The sequence below is a fragment of the Carcharodon carcharias genome, chromosome 15 (genome assembly GCF_017639515.1).
Source record: "Carcharodon carcharias isolate sCarCar2 chromosome 15, sCarCar2.pri, whole genome shotgun sequence".
NCBI lineage: Eukaryota > Metazoa > Chordata > Chondrichthyes > Lamniformes > Lamnidae > Carcharodon > Carcharodon carcharias.
The window spans coordinates 48114590-48131338 of NC_054481.1; the positions used below are offsets into that span (position 1 = coordinate 48114590).

At 44.2% G+C, this 16749-nt stretch overlaps 2 protein-coding genes across 7 annotated transcripts in view; one reads left to right on the forward strand and one right to left on the reverse strand.

Annotated features, from left to right (window-relative positions):
• The window catches only part of gpr146 (G protein-coupled receptor 146), an 85132-nt gene extending 72943 nt beyond the window's left edge, over positions 1 to 12189 (reverse strand). For 4 of the 6 annotated variants that reach the window (XM_041206109.1, XM_041206115.1, XM_041206108.1 and 1 more), the window contains exon 1: positions 11353 to 11944. The gene's annotated coding sequence lies outside the window, so the exon portion shown is untranslated. Of the gene's footprint in view, positions 1 to 11352; positions 11954 to 12132 lie in introns of those variants that run through there. The other 2 variants (XM_041206110.1, XM_041206113.1) reach the window with 2 other exon arrangements.
• Positions 1 to 16749, forward strand: part of LOC121287954 (uncharacterized protein C7orf50) — a 345582-nt gene that overhangs the window by 298369 nt on the left and 30464 nt on the right. The window lies entirely within an intron of this gene.

A 16749-nucleotide genomic window follows, 5' to 3' on the forward strand; every position in this document is an offset into this window, starting at 1 on the left:
GGAATGCATGACTGAAGAAAATCCTGCTTTAATATAGTTATTTCACATGGAATTTTAATAAGCTATTTTGTTTTACCTTACCATATGCAGTTACACAAGGACAGAGGGTAAGTCATACTCCAAAGCCAGTTAAAGGAAGGAAGTAGTCTTGGCTGATACATGGTATAGCAAAGCAGACTGTGTTTTCTGCACAAGAGTGTGTCTGTTTTCATGAACTCTATGGCACAGTGCAATTAACAGTTGTTTTTACACACTATAACCCAACTCTTTCCTCTGATTTATTTTTGTAGCCCAGAGTACATTGCTGATGGAATTTTTCCAAGGAAAATATTCCAGCCTATCCTTGGAGACACATTCCATGCGCTGCGTTTCGAACAGCCAGTTACATACAGTGCTGTTTTCCCAGATTTGCTTGGTAACATTTTATCAGCTGTCATTACCTAAAACTGCACCAGCAAAGAAACAAAACAATCCATTAATTACTGTTAAAGATTTTGTCACAATTAGACTGTGCCCCCATTCTCATCTCATTACCCATTGTCGGCGGGCAAGGCCTGACCATACGGAGCCTGGATTTCTTCGCAGCTGCTGGTTGTTCTGCACCACAGTTAGCAGGTGCATTACTTTGTAAAGCCACAATTTTAAAATTCTCATCCTTGTTTTTAAATCCGTCCATGGCCTTGGTCCTATCTCTATAACCTGCTACAGTCCTCTGAGGTCTCTGTGCTCCTCCAGTTTTGGCCTCTCCTGCATCCCTGTCTTTTATCACTCTGCCATTCGAGCATGTGTCTTCAATGCCTAGACCCATGGCTGTGGAAATCTCTCCTTAAGTCGATCTACCTCTCACTCCTCCTTCAAACCTACTACTTTAAATGAGCCTTTGGCCACCTGTCCTAATGATTCCTTTTGTGACCGGATGTCAAGTTTTGTCTGATAATGCTCCTGTGAAGCACCTTGGGATGTTTTCCTATGTTAAGGATGTGATATAAATACAATGTTGTTGTTGCACTCAACAGGACTGCAAACATTACCATCTCTCTCACCCTTTCTTCCTCACTCAAAAAAACAAACCATGAGTATGTGCACTGTTAATGCAACGTTTTTCCATTTCAATTACAAACCAAAACAATGAAGTTTCATAGAATCGTAGGGATAGATTTTACATGCCCCTACCGGGCATGTTTTCATCGGGGGGGGTGATGGGGGAGGGGTGCATGTAAAATTGGGCAGGTGTCCAGCCTACCTCCCTTTCTGCCCAGCCTGAGCTCACCCCCATGACGCGGTAGATTGGCAGGCATCGAAATCGGCAGCCCAGCCACTATATGTGAATAAATAATTAAGTGTCAATTGAGCTTGTTACCAAGCCAACCGTCCCCAATAATATTCTGCCCACGCCCTAATACAGTTGCCATGGGCAGGCGGGTGGGAATGGGCAGGTTGCCTTGTTTAAAAAAAATTTTAAAGGGTGAAAAGGAAAGGGGGGTACTATCTTTGGGGGGTGCCTTTTGTGCATCGGGGACAGCCCCCTAAGATAATACCCCCCACTTCTTTCCAACCGCCTCTAAACCCACCACTCCCTAAGCTGGCCAAACCCTCCCTGCACAGTACCCCGGACTTACCTCACTCTAGGATCCATAGCGCTGGCTCCTAGGGACTGAGCTCTTGGTTTTGCCCAGGCTGCTGGAGCTGCTGGACAATGGGATTATCTAGTGAGGGGTGGAAGTCCCACTGTGAGCCAATTTAAGTGCTTGTTGCATATTATGGCTGTGGGGCGGCTTGCAGGGAGCAAGTCCGCAACGCCCCCCCTGCCGTAAAATGCAGACCTTAGTATTTCACAGTCCAGGAGGAGGCCCATCATACTTAATCTGACTCACTGACCCACTTTTTCCATTTGCCTGTCAGTATTCCCAAACTATTTTAAATTTTTTTTCTTTAATATATTTCTTCACATCTATTTTAAAAGCAGTTTCTTGGTTTTGCAGTGCCATCATGGTTTCTAGTAGGACGTTCCAGGCCCTAACATTGCACTGCTGAAGACAATGTCTCCTAACCTCTCCTTTTATGTAATTGGTGAAATCTTAGATATTGACCCATTGACCAATGGAAATAGTTTTTTCTTCCTTAAAAGAAAGAACTTGCATTTCTATAGCATCTTTCATGACCTCAGCATGTCTCAAAATACTTATAGTCGATGAAATACTTTTGAAATGTAGTCACTTTTGTACTGAAGGAAGACTATTTATAATTTTGACACCCTATTGAGTTCCCTCTTAACGTTCTGTAATGAAAAGAAGCCCAGTTTCTCCAGAGTCTCTTCATAACTAACGCCTCTTGTGCCTTTTTATTTATTGATGAAATTGTTTACTTCATCAGGTTAAAATACCGGCGCATTTAAAAGTGGCAGTTATCGAAGATTCTAGAGAGATGTTTAATATTGAGTCACCTGGATGAATATGGAAACAGAACTAGGCCATTTGATCCTTACAGCCTATTCTGCCATTCAACTAGATCATGGGCAATCTGTATCTTAGCTTCATCAGTCTCAGCAGCTTCTTGGGGTCTTTTGGGGGAGCATTGGGGTTGGGGGGGGGGTGCAGTGTTGGGTATTATAGATTTCCATTATCCTTTGTGTGAAGAAGTGCTTCCTGACATCATCCCTGAACGGCCTAGCTCTAATTTGAACATATAATTAATATATAATTATAGTTAATTATAATAATACTTATAATAATTAATTAAGAAGGCAAATGGAATTTTGGTGTGTATTGCTAGGGGGATTGGAGTTTAAGAATAGGGAAGTCTTGTTACAACTGTACGGGGTGTTGGTGAGGCCGCACATGGAGTACTCTATATAGTTTTGGTCCCCGTATTTAAGAAAGGATATACTGGCATTGGAGGCAGTTCAAAAGAGGTTCACTAGGCTGATTCCTGGGATAAAGGGGTTGACTTATCAAGAACAGCTAAACAGGTTAGGCCTCTATTCATTAAAGTTTAGAAGAATGAGGGGTGATCTTATTGAAACGTACAAGATTCTGAGGGGACTTGACAGGGTAGATCTTGAGAAGATGTTTCCACCAGTGGGGGTATCTCAAACTAGGGGACATAGTTACAGAATAAGAGGACACTCATTTAAAACTGAGATGCGAAGGAATTTCTTCTCTCAGAGGGTAGTGAATGTCTGGAATTTTCTACCCCAGAGAGTTATGGAAGCTAGATCACTGAAAATATTTAAAGAGGAGTTAGATAGATTTTTGAAATAGCGGGGAATTGAGGGCTATGAAGAGCTGGCATGAAAGAGGAGTTGAGGCCATGATCAGCCATGAACTTATTGAATAGCAAGGCAGGCTTGAGGGGCCGAATGGCCTACTCCTATTTCTTATATATGTTCACTTGTTCTGGACTTGCATCAGAGGAAATCAGGCGGATACAGAGAAACTATCAACTCTTTTGATCATCTTAAATACTTCAATTAAATCGCTCCTTAGTCTTCAGTATTCAAGGGAACACAATCCTAGTCTATGCAACCTGTCCTCACAATTTAACTCTTTGGCCTCAGGGGGATTCTGGGCCCAGATCTGTGCAGCAAGGCTCCATGCACAAAGTGAAAACTCAGTGTTTCCAGTGGCAAGCAAAATATCACTCAAGCTTTTAGCTTGAATCTCCATGATTTCTAAAAATTATAATGGTTTTGCATGGCGTTGCCGGGGGGTGGATTGGGGTTTGGGGAGGGTGACTGGGGAGTGACAGAAAATGCAATCGATCACAAAGGAATGGGCTGAGATAAAGAAATTGATCACTTTTCTTTTTAATATTTACTCCTTCCCTCCTAGAAATCACATGTTTCAAAAGATCCCACAGAAAGATGTCCCTCCATTTCCCCAAAAATGTATCCAGTACAAGCCTCAGATAATCTAAGTTAAGTGGCCTAAAGAATTCTTCTGATGGGTCTATTGTCTCTGCCTGGCCAAAGAGGCTGTAAGCACAGGGAGATAATTTTGCATCAAGTTGTGTTTTCAGTTTCAAGCCAGTAAAGCTAGTTAGTGAAACAGGATAGTTTTCCCTGGTAACCTGTTTTGTGAGTGAGGCTTGAACATGTGACTTCTGACTTTGAGGCCAGAGTGCTATCACTGAGCTGTTACAGCAATCGGGAATCCACGCAGGGTCCCCTGCGATCGGAAGCCTCCACCACCCCCTCAGGTCCCCTGTGATCAGGTGTCCCCCTGGGGTCTGTTGTGATTGGGAGCCCCCACCCCACTCCACCATGTTTGGGAACACTCGGTGATTCTTGGCACATTCCCAACTTCCAGTAACCGGCAGAGGGGTAAATCTTCTTCATGGGATTAAAAGAGGCACCTTTCACAACCTCAGGGTGTCTCAAATCACTTCATAGCCAATGGAGCTTTTTTTAAGTGTGGCAAGGTTCCACAAAGTGATAATGACCAGATAATCTATCTTTACTGTTATTGGATGAGACATAAATATTGGTCAGGACACTGGGGGAACTCCACTGCTCTTCAAATAATGCCATGGGATCTTACATCTCTCCTGAGAGGGCAAACAGCACCTCAATTTAACATTAGGTCCAAAAGATGGTAACTGTGATAGCGCAGCGGTACCTCACTCAGTACTGCGCTGGGAACATCAGTGTGAGTTATGTGCTCAAGTCCTTGGAGTAGGACTTCAACTCACGACCTCCTGTTGCCACTGAGACACAGTGAACAGGTTGGGAGAGCTAACTTTGCATCATTTAGAGCTGCAAAGGGATGAGAACAGGTTGCCATACTCACTGCTTTAACAGGGAATGATGTACTGCTCAGGCTGTATGATTCAGTGCTTAAATTAATATTTTTCTCTGCAAATTACAACCTCTGTGCTCAAGCTTAATTATGTGTAAGGCTTGAAATGGGTCGAACAAGAAATGTTGTTGATTCAGCTTTGTGAAGAAAAACACTTCTTTATATGCTCTTTGTTGACTCAGCGACTTTAATAACATAGCACACATACACATCTGTGCTGCCTTCTCTTTTCATTTGTAATGTATTCTGTTTATCCAGTGGAATCTGACTGTTACAAATATTGTCTCAAAAGCAGATTACTTAACCCTATACTGCCTCTGCAATGCATGCCACATAACTGGCAAAATGCTTCGAGCATAGGGGAGGGTCGGATCGGATTGGATGTTGGGGGAGTGTCACACTTTTGGATCCCAGGCAACCAGCATGACTAAGGCTGTGGGAAGAAAGGTGAGGGTGTGAGGTTTGGGGAGGGATGACTGAGGGTGACAGAAAATGCAATTGATCACAAAGGAATGGGCTGAGATAAAGAAATTGATCCTTTTTTTTAAACATTTAACACTTTCCTCCTTGAAATCAGATATGTTTCAGAAGATCCCACAGAAAAAAATCATGCATCCTCTGTCCCGCCATTTCCCCAACCCCTGTCCCTCCGCTCTCCCCCTCCCCCGCCCCTCCGCTCTCCCCCTCCCCCGCCCCTCCGCTCTCCCCCCTCCCGCCCCTCCGCTCTCCCCCTCCCCCGCCCTTCCGGTCTCCCCCTCCCCCGCCCCTCCGCTCTCCCCCCTCCCGCTCCTCCGCTCTCTCCCCCCCCCACCCCTCCGCTCTCCTCCCCACCCCTCCGCTCTCCCCCTCCCAATGACCGCCCCTCTCCTGCACCCTCGCCCCTCTCCCCCTCCCCCTTCCCTCGACCCCCTTCCCTCGCCCCGCTCCCTCGTCCCCGCCCATCTCCCCTGCCCCTGCCCATCTCCCCCACCCCTCTCCCTCATTCCCTCCCCCTCCCCTCTATTCTCCCCTTCACCTACTCCTTCCCCTCACCCACTCCCTCCGCAATCCCAATGCCCCTCCCCTTGCCCCTCTCCCCCTCTCCCCTCCCTCCCCTCACCGTTGCCGCCTCCCCTCACCCTCACCTCTCCCACCCCTCGCCCCTCCCTCCCCTCACCCTCACCCCTCCCTCTTCTCCCTCGCCCCTCCCTCTTCTTCCTCACCCCTCCCTCTTCTCCCTCACCCCTCCCTCACCCCTCCCTCCCTTCTCTCTCGCCCCTCCCTCCCTTCTCTCTCGCCCCTCCCTCGCCTCCACCCCCTCCCTTGCCGCCAGCCCTCGCCCCTCCTTTCTCCCTCTCACCCACTCCCTCCGCTCTCCCCCTCACTCGCTCCACCCGCCCTCCCCCTCCCTCCTCTGCTCGTCCCCTCCCTCTGCCCTCATCCTCTCCCCCACTGCCTCTCCCACTCCCCCTTCTCTCCCACTCCCCTCCTTTCCACTCGCACCCTCCCCTTTCAACTCCCCCACTCCGCTCTCCCCCTCCCCCACCACGCTCTCCCCATCCCTCTGCTCACCCCTGCCCACCTGCCCCTTCTCCCCTCTCCCCCCGCCCCTTCTCCTCTCTCCCCCCGCCCCTTCTCCTCTCTCCCCCTGCCCCTTCTCCCCTCTCCCCCTGCCCCTACTCCCCTCTCCCCCGCCCTCTCCTGTCCCCCGCTCTCCCCCGCCCCCCCCCCCCACTCTCCCCCTCCCTGCCCCCCCCCCGCCCCCGCGCTCTCCCCCTCCCCATCCCTCTGCTCTCCCCCTCCCCCAACGTTCCACTTCCCCTTCACTCTCTGCTTCGCCCTCCTCTTCGATGCCTAGAAAGGTGTGTCAGTTACCTTGCAATGAGTACATTTCAGTAACATTGACACCAGGTTTTCAGATGAAGTCAGTGGGCAGATGGAAGTTTGTCTCCATCCTGGACCCTGTGTCCCTCTCTCCCACTTACCATGAATTTCAGAGCGGGGATTTAAGCAGTTCCTCTACTAATGAGTGTGGGCGTCATGCATGACATACATTAATGTCAGAAGAAACCATGTATTACATTCCTCTTTAATAGTTTGAACCTAGTTGTTGCAAAACAAAAGTGCCCTGAGCATGCAGCTCCAGATATTTCGAGCAGATATGAGTTTCTTATTTATGTTAGTTCAAGGGGGCCTCCCCTCCCTTGCTTTCCACAGACTTGTTTCGTTCCTGGCAACAGATAAGTTTTTAGTTGTCAGGAGGTAATATCAGAGGTCATACAGTACTGCAGTTAAAGCAAGAACCTCACTGAAAGCCAAAAGATAACTATAAGCAGAATCCTCCTCTGAGTAGTCCAGTAGATTCTTGAATTATGTTTTGTGAATATCCTATCTTTTCATTGACGCATGCATAGTTCACAGATTATACAACTGGTAGAAAGAGTGGAATTTGGAGCACCTTTCACAACCTGAGTACGGCCCAAGATGCTTTACAGCCAATAAAGTACTTTCGAAGTAGCCACTGTTATAATGTGGGAAACATGGCAGACAATCTGTGCACAGCGAACTCCCACAAACAGCAATGTGCTAATGACTGGATTATCTGTTTTAGTGATGTTGGTTGAGAAATTAATATTGGCCAGGGCATCAAGAGAGAACTCCCCAGTCTTCAAAATTGTGTCATGGGAACTTTTACATTCACCTGAGAGGGGTGATAAAGATCCTTGGAGGGTTGTAGCCTGGAGGAAGTCACAGAGATAGGGAGGGGTGATGCCATGGAGGGATTTAAGAACAAGGATGAGAATTTTAAATTTAAGCTTAAAGAAAAGGAAAAATACTCTTGAACCAATTGTTCCATTAAAGCTACAAGTCTAATCATTGGATAGAGCCCTCTGGATGCAGGGAAGGCTGCTCTCGCAAAAGTATGTTCTTGCGCTCTCTCATTGAGTGGGAAGAGACAAGAAAGAAACAGCAGTGTCTCAGGTCTAGTAACATGGTATAGCCTAGGAGGCTGTGATAGGAGGATGATCAACTTATAGAACAGCAGGTTTACAAGGGGCCATCGGTGCAGAGTGCGCAGGTTGAATGATGAAAGCCACTGACTTACACAGTGCAAAACAATTTGTTAAAAGCTTCTGGAGCAATAACAGAAAACATGTTCTCTTAAGCAGGTGAATTCTCTTTGGAGTCCTGGTCAGCATGTAATCCTTAACCAATGTCATTGTGACGATGTCCAGATAACCTGTTTTAAGTGATGTTGCTGTTTGTGGGACCTTGCTGTGCACAAACTGACCGCTGTCTTCCCTACACTAGCTATGAATTGTAATCACTCTTGTACGCATTGGCTGCAAAACACTTTGGGATGTTCTGAGGTTGTGAAAGGCACTAAAGAAATTCAAATCCTTCTTTCTGGCAGCTCAAGTTAAATTCCTCTGTAATTGTGAAGTCAATATGAAGAATGAAATGATGAGCTGATAAAGGTCAAAAGTATGTTTGTAAAAGTTTGCCTTTAGCATCATTGCAGTGAGCAGCAGGAGTGCTGAAAACATTTCCTGTAGGCTACAGTGGCAGTCAGCAGTTAAGAGCATCAGCTACATTTTGACTTACTGCTCAGATACTAGTACACAGGCTTAAAACGTGCTCCATCTCGGTAATTGGGAGTAGCTTAGAGGAATTCACATAGCTTTTGAAATGAATTGTACCAGGCCAAATTCATCTGCTGCACTGGCTGTGATTGTTATTTCTGATTCTAACGCCAGTGTCCCTATCAGATTTCTAGTCCAGGCTTCTAGAGTGTTAATATTTTACAAAGCAGTCAAAGGGGCCAAAAGTATAGGCATCCAGATGTCCTTGCCATATTTTATGAAAGGGCGCAGTAGTCCACTGGTTTATGTCACAGCACTAGCAAGCCAGAAACCATGAACTCAATCCCACCATGGCAAATGTCGAGATTGAATTCATTAAATAAAGTAACTTGCACACTCTAAAAATAAATGAACGTACAAAATCCCCATCTGGCTCACAGTCACCTCTAGCCAGTTTGACCTACCCCCTCACTATGCAGGGTTGCCACCCCTCCAGGATTGTCCTGGAGCTTCTTGGAATTAAGAATTAAACTCCTGGACACTGCTGCCAGCAACTCAGGAGAAAAATCATCAAGGCATTAAAATAAAACTTTTCTTCCCCTTTTCTTTGATCATTTTGTCAATAGCTGGTTATCAAAAAATATGGTAATGGGGGATAAAAGGGCTATTTGACCAGCCCTTGGTTATGGGGCAGTTGGAGGATGGGGATCAGGTGAGGAAAACACCAGGAGTATGTCAAACCAAAGTTGATAATCCTAAGACTTTGCCCATTAATAATAATGGCCAAGCAAGCTGCTCAATAGTCTAAAACCAATGCTTGAAGAAGGCTCGTCACTACCTCAGACTGACTAGCAATGGGCAACAAATGAGTCTTTGCTGGCCTCTTGCATCCCATTATGGAATGAGCAATTATGGTTCATAATAACTGAATAGGTTCCTTTTTACTGCAAAGTTTCAACCAATTTTGGGGGAGATTGCAATATTTAATTAGGATCACTAGTTAAATCTATTTCCTTTTTTAAAATTTGAGTTTTGAGATTTTTTAGCAGTGTTTAGGGGCTGGTTCCCAAATTCCATTCATTTTCCGTAGAAAATCAGAAGCTGATGATTGAAAATGGTATATTAATTTGCTAACCATGCTAGTGGCAGAGCTTCAGTATTGCATCAGCATTTTCCCATTTTATTGATGGGCTTTTGAGTTTGCACAGGATGAATCCTTTCCAGGCTGTCTTATTTTAATAAACAATTCTTCAAATTTTACACGCAGTGAACATCTTATTCATAGAGGGGGGTAGGAGGGAATGATACCCCAGCTTCATTTGCTGATCCCAAGAGAGATCTAACAGTCACTATGACACAGCATTCAATGGAAGCTGGAGCCCATGTCTGTAGTTGCTACTCAGGTGGACAAATACACTTCTCAGATGTTGGCTCAGATTTTGCTGCCAAAATAATGGCAAGTCTAACAGTTCTTGCTGTTATTAATGTGTAAAGCATCCAGCAGTTAGTAGCAAGGAAGAACAAATCCATGAGTTATGAATTGCCACAAATTATTGGATGATTTATTAGCCTTGCAAGAATGGGGGCTCCACTCATCAGTTTTGTGAAATTGCCACATTTGTGGATTAATTTCCCATTGAACTTGCTGCAGAATGTTAGGGCAGGCACTTAGCAGTGTAACAACCTTTTTAATGAGGAGATGTATGTTCCTGCAATGTCAGTCAACCTCCTGAAACCGCTGCAGACCCTGAAACTGATATAGACCCTGAACCTAAAACAGGCCCTTGAACTAGACCAGTGCTCCATTTCAAAAATGTCTAGTTTTGTGACAATTCTGGTTTTCAGACAGCAGGATTTTGGATATTGTACCTGTATATATTACAGCCAAGCCATGTTTTAATACTTCACCATACCTGAACTTCTGCCCAGAACAGGAACAATTCAAATTCCTGCAGATACTCAGCATTGTTAGAGATTTTTTAGATGTTATTTTTTTTTGTTTCTTTTCTTTTAATCCAATCTTTCTTTCCCTCTTTCTTTTTCTGAACCTGATTTGACTCTAATTCACCCTAGTTCCTGCTCTGCCATTCTTCTCTTTTTTCTCATTGGCTGAAGAGATAAACTGTTGGTCTGGTCCTTCACCAAGTCCCAGATGACCCATTGCTCTCTCTGCACTGTTATCAGTTCATACTTACAGCAATTAGCCAATTTATTTGAGTGGAAAGGTAAGGCAAAAGTCTAACTAAGTGGGGTACACTGCATGATACCCCACTCAGCTAACTCTGGGTCATCATGCTGCCACACACCACTGTCTGTTGGATAAGCTGAGAATTGGTGGTTGAGTGTGAAAAAGGTCACATGGGCATCGATTTGAATTTGATAATCTCTCATTTTGCCAGCCTTCTGTAGTTAAAACCTAATCCCAAACCAGCCAATTCTGACCCATTTACCCCGCCCGCCAGACCCTGTTGGTAGTAGAACTCTCAATATATTCTGGCTCCTCTGAACAGTTTGAGTGGGTTAGTGGACAGAAAGTGACTGTCACTTGTTATATTGTTGTCTGTATTTCACTAAGGACTGCAGGGGAGCTGTCAGCACCTGTGATTTATTGTTTGTTTGGGGACAGAAGGTGATAAATAATGAGTGCCTGCTGCCCAGTCAGTGGGTCTGAAACGGAAATGTAAACTGCACATTTCCAGCACAGTGCACTCCTGAGTGTTACAGTCAGCGACTACAACGTATCCCCACAGACTGAGTTAAAAGGTCCAGAAAGCACTTAATCCATGATTAGAGCCCAGTTGGATCTAATTAAGATGCGTGGCTGAAAATTGGTGAAGTGCTGTTTAAAATGCTTAAAAGTTGCTTTAAAGCAGGTGGACAAGAACTATGCTCCAGCGGTTGCCATAGAAACACTCAAGGCAAACAAAATAAAATTCAGTTGCTTTCAAGTTTTAGGTTTAACAAAGAGGTGAGGGGAATCCAGAATCACTTACCTCAGAACAGAGGTTGCATTTGGATTTGCCGCGGAGAAGAAATTCGGGGTTTCTCGTTTAAAAGAAAATGCAGGGCTGACTCTTCCCTCCAAAAAAGGGCTCTTGTATCGTGTCTGAGCCCTGCTTACCAGTGAGCACTGTATCTCAGGATGACTTTACCATGTATGTGGACTGCTGATTGAACTGATTCCATGGCTTGCTCACCACCCTCGTCAGCCGCTGTCCGTCTCAGCCCCTTTCTGGGGAAAGTCCATCCTTTTCTCCGAAGCTCTTCTTTTAAAATGACGATCGGAAGGTCAGAGCACAGCAGCAGAGCAATGCCATCCTCCGGTCTGGCCAATGAACGATGTCAACAGTAAAAGGGAGCGAGATAAAAAGTTCACCAACTGTTGAAGCATTCGGAGGAAGCAGATTGTACCGGCTGAAAATAAGGGGGAAAAATTAACTCAGTGCATCAGAACAGAACCTCCTCTCTGTTTCTCTCTCCCGCTCCCTGACTCAGTGCCCAGTGTTTTTTTTTAATGTATATCAGCAGTGCTTACTGTCGGGAGACTGGCTCTCGGCTGATACACCATGTAATGTGTGCTGCCTGGATTTCATTAAAGCCTGAATGCATTGCGGTCACACCACAGAAGGCTTGTCTGGCAAGCTGCCTATTGCATGGGCATGATTCCCACAGAGGCACGTCAGATCTCAGTTGCTTTTATTAACCCCCCGAAACTCCCTCTCCCCCCCGCCCCCCTCCTAAACTTCAAAAACAAGTCCTGTCAGAATACTTACCTTGTTCAGGATATACAATAGGTTTCTCACTGACGCAGAGAACAAGGCGTGTTTCCTTCCCCAGTCTGTTATGAATCATTCTGTCTCAGCGCACTTCAAAAACCCTTTAAACTCAGCCCAGCGTTCCCCAGCACTCTGGGCCCTTTTATATTATTTTCCAAATCCTCGGTGGGTTTCTTTTTGGAAAATGGACAAAGTTACATCTGAACCCCACAAGTTTAAAACTCAACAAGATATTTTAAACATTTTTCAGGATTTAAAAAACAAATTTTGGCAAGGAAGGGGGGAAATGTGCTGGCATTTTATTTCTATCAGAAACGATAGTGCTTTTGACAGCTAGCAGGGATGGAAAAGGTTATTAATCATTCTTTTTTAAAAGACAAAAACTGGGAAGCAATGGAGGAAGTGAAAGAACGAAGGAACCTTCTGAGTGGCAACAGTGGACAGAACCCAGCATGGTTAAACAAAAATAAACATAAATCTGCTTTTTGTCTCTGAAGTGCCTGTGAGGGGGAGTCGGAGCTGATTAAGAGCTCTTCGTCAAGTGCTTGGCATTTTTATGGCTCTCATTAGTAAAGGATGTAGCAACTTATTTTGAGAAAACTGCAGCTGTAAGATCAGGAGATAGGTTTCAAATCTTCGACATGTGGAGTTGGGGAGGGAAAGGGGTGGATGGATGGTGAGGGGGCGGTGTGTTGGGTGAAGGAGGAGAATTAACTAACACTTGATGCACAACTTCTGAACTCCACCCAATGTTGTGCAAGGGATTGAGAAGTGATTGCAATCATTTCCTGCCCTTCCAACAGTTTGATGGTTTTGGATGGTAAACTGTGGAAAATTACTAGCGGAATATGGCATGGTGTGGTATTTATTTAACAGTTGGATACATGATGCTGCCCTTGCCCCCAAAGAGCTGAAGACTACAGAATAGGCCTGTTGTAAAGCCATTATATTTGTCAATAACTACTTAATGGGGTTTGTAACATGAGGTGAGTGCAGTGGCTGAGAGTGTAACACTCGCCTCTGAGTTAGAAGACTGTGGGTTCAAGTTCCACTCCAGAGATTGGAGCATGAAATCTAGGCTGACACTCCAAGGTAGCACTGAGGGAGTGCTGCACTGCCTGAGGTATTGTTTATTGGGTGAAATATTACACCAAGGTCCTGTTCGCTGTCCCAGGTGACTGTAAAAGATCCCAAAGTATTATTTTAAAAAAGAACTGGGGAGTTCTCCTTGCTGTCATGATGAATGATCACCAACCAGAATCATTAGAAAACAGATTACCTATTTTTGATGTTAGTGGAATTTGCTGTATGCAAATTGGCTGCTGTATTTCCTACATTATAACAGTGACTACACTTCAAAAAGTACTTCATTGCCTGTAAAGTGCTTTGGAGCATGCTGAGGTTGTAAAAGTTGCTAAATAAAGGCAAAACATTTTTTTTAAGCTATAGGTATAGAGTATTCAGTATATTTCTATTTAGTATGTTGCATTTTTATGTATTCATTTAGTATATACCTATTAACGTTCAATTAAGTATATTACAGCTTAGCATACCATAGATCACGGAGTATAAGTCGACATTTGGCACACCCAAAAATCCTTCCAGAAATGGGGGTTGACTTATACACCAAGTATAAAATGTGGGTAGTTGCCATTTTGAAATGTGAGTAAAATAGTCTAACACCAGTAATTCATATTAAATTAATGTAGTACAGTTATTGAATGAATTAATTGTACAAAGATACCTTTAACCACAATCAACGTATTTTAAAACAATAGGCCAAAACAGAGTTCATTGAATTCGGTCTGAGTCACTTTGGCTATGGCATCATCTTAAGGACCCCACTCTGGATCAGATTTGGTGCTTTTGCTTTCAGAATCATCCGTCCACATCAAAACATCTTCCTCTCAATCCATTGAAATGGATAGAGCGCATTTTTTGGTTTATCTGACAACACTTTATGCACTAATAGCATAACACAATTTGATAATGAAACCACCCAAAACATCAAGCAGGGCCGTGAGTGTATTCCACTCTTTGTGAAGGTTTTTTCTCCTTCAACCATCCAACTATTCCATTTGGCACAAGCATGATCCTTGAAATGGCTTGTTGAGGCACGCATCCAAAGGTTGAACCACAGATGTTAGACCCCCTGATATAATTGCAATGTGGGTGTTATTTCTTCCTAGACGCTTCTTGATCTCATTGGTTATATGGGATCTGAATGGGTCCCTCACAAAAAGTTACATTCTTTACATAGACCATTGGGATGTATATTCCATATATTTTCGATCCATAACTTCACTCCATTCTCATCCATCCAGCTGCTGTCATAGACATGCACAAAAGCTCCTGAAGGGAACTTAATGTTCAGCATGGTTTTACATTTGAAAATTACCATAGGCTTTCATTTTGTTCCATTAGCCATGCAGGCTAGTACCACTGTGAATCTTGTCTTCTCATGTCCTGTTGTTTTCACTAGAACTGTTCTCAAACCTTTCCACTCTACAGTTTGGCTGCTGGGAATATCAAAATTAGTTGGTGTTTCATCCATGTTGCCGATGTAATGGGTACTCATGTTTCTGCCACTGTCTGATAATGAATCACTGGGAATTGGTCATTTTGGCATCGAGGTCTTTTGGTAGTCTCTGAGCAACCTTGGTCTTCTGCCACAACATTAGACTCTTTCTTTCCACAAAGCGGCTACACTAACCGACTGTTGGTCTGAAATCTTTGCTGGACTTGGTTTGGTTTGGCTTGCTTAAATGCCTATACATGCATTGCACTTTTGGTGACCATGTAACCATTCTGATGACTTCGAGGACCCATTCCATTACATGCTTCTCAAGATCAGGCCATTGACTGGTCCCTGTTCTGATGGCACATTTGGCTTTGGGCATCTTCTTCAGGGCGGATTCCTCTTCCTCCTCCCATTCTCGCACTGGTTTTTCACTAATGCCGAATTCCCTCTCTGCAGCACAGTTATTTAACGAGTAGCAAATGTTACAGGTTTTAGCTTGAAAGCTGCTCATGACTTTGAGATTGCTCATGGCATGAAATGGTTCCTGCAGCAAAAAGAATGAAGTACAGTCCCAGCCTATGTTGAAGTACTTCTGAAGTGTAAACAGAAAATGTTGGAAATACTCAGCAGCATCTGTGGAGAGAGAAACAGAGTTAATGTTTCAGGTCTGTGCCCTTTCATTAGATTGCTCTGATGAAAGACCATTGACCTGAAACGTTAACTCTGTTTCTCTGTCCACAGATGCTGCTGAGTATTTCTAGCGTTATCTGTTTCTATTTTGGATTTCCAGCATCAACAGTATCTGCTTTTGTACTTTTGAAGTGTGACGTACTGTAGAGAAGCACTGTAGCTAATTCAGGTACAGTAAGGTCCCACAAACATGTACCAGATATTTACACTTGTACTTATTATTTGTTGACCTCCCCTGATTGAACCTTAAGAGTTAGAAAGGGATGTTTAATGTGCTATTGCCTAGTGGGTCGATTCTGTATCAGTAAACCAACATCTGTTAATGTTGGTAATCCAAGGTAATGGGACCATGGATTTAAAAACTTTATTAATTGATGGTAAGCACATAGGTGGCCCATAAAGATAAAAGCCCAAGACACCTGAGGCATTAATGACAAGCAAAGTATAGCTGCCAATAAAGGAAAGGTTGTGTCTGAGATCAGACTTGAGTTCTACCAGTTAAGGAACACCATTGCCATGAAAGACATCCACTTAAGTGGGCATGGCTTGCAAGCTTAAACACAGCCCAAGAAGATACAAAGGAATTAAAATGAGGATAAGATGTACAAAGATCTCCTGCATGCTGAAACCAATGGAAGAGAGAAGGTCAGTACAGACCAGGGACAATAACTTAGAACCTTCCTACTCTGTAACACCCCATGGTTTGCACCTATCTAATTAATCATCAAGAACAACCCCTACTGCTCACTTTTTTACCAAGAGCAAAACACTTGCAGTGAATTATTGGTACTGTAGAGGTAACTTTGCATATTATTAAGAATCATGGAGTGCTGGGAGACTCATCTCAACTAATCAGCTAGTAGAATACTGGTCTTTCCTCCCCTCTGCTCTCCCACCACTGCAAACTGCAGGCCCTTGCCATTGATTCCATCCCCTTCTCAAGTCCGTCCCTCGCCGGAAACAAACAGTTTACAAACTCCGAGCTGAGCTTCAGATCCCATATTCCATTTATCACAAAGAGTGCTTACTTCCACGTCTATCCCAAACTCAGCCTTCTGTAGCTGAAACCCATATGTATCATCACCTAGCTTCAGTATTCCAACTCGCTGCTTGCTGGCCCTTAATTCTCCAAACTTCATAAATTTTGGTGTCTAAAATCCTGGTGCACAAACACAGTCCCAACCTATGTTGAAGTTCTTCACACTGGCTCTCACCAGCCTGAGTTGATTTTCATTCCCCCAACACCTTAAATTTTAAAAATTCTTCTGCTCACCTTTAAATCCCTCCATGGTCTCAACCATTTCTACGTCCATAATCTTCATCCTATTTCCCCTCCCCCATCAGCACATGGGATCAACCAAACAATACAGGATGTTTTGCAAAGAAGATGTGTGGGAGTTTAA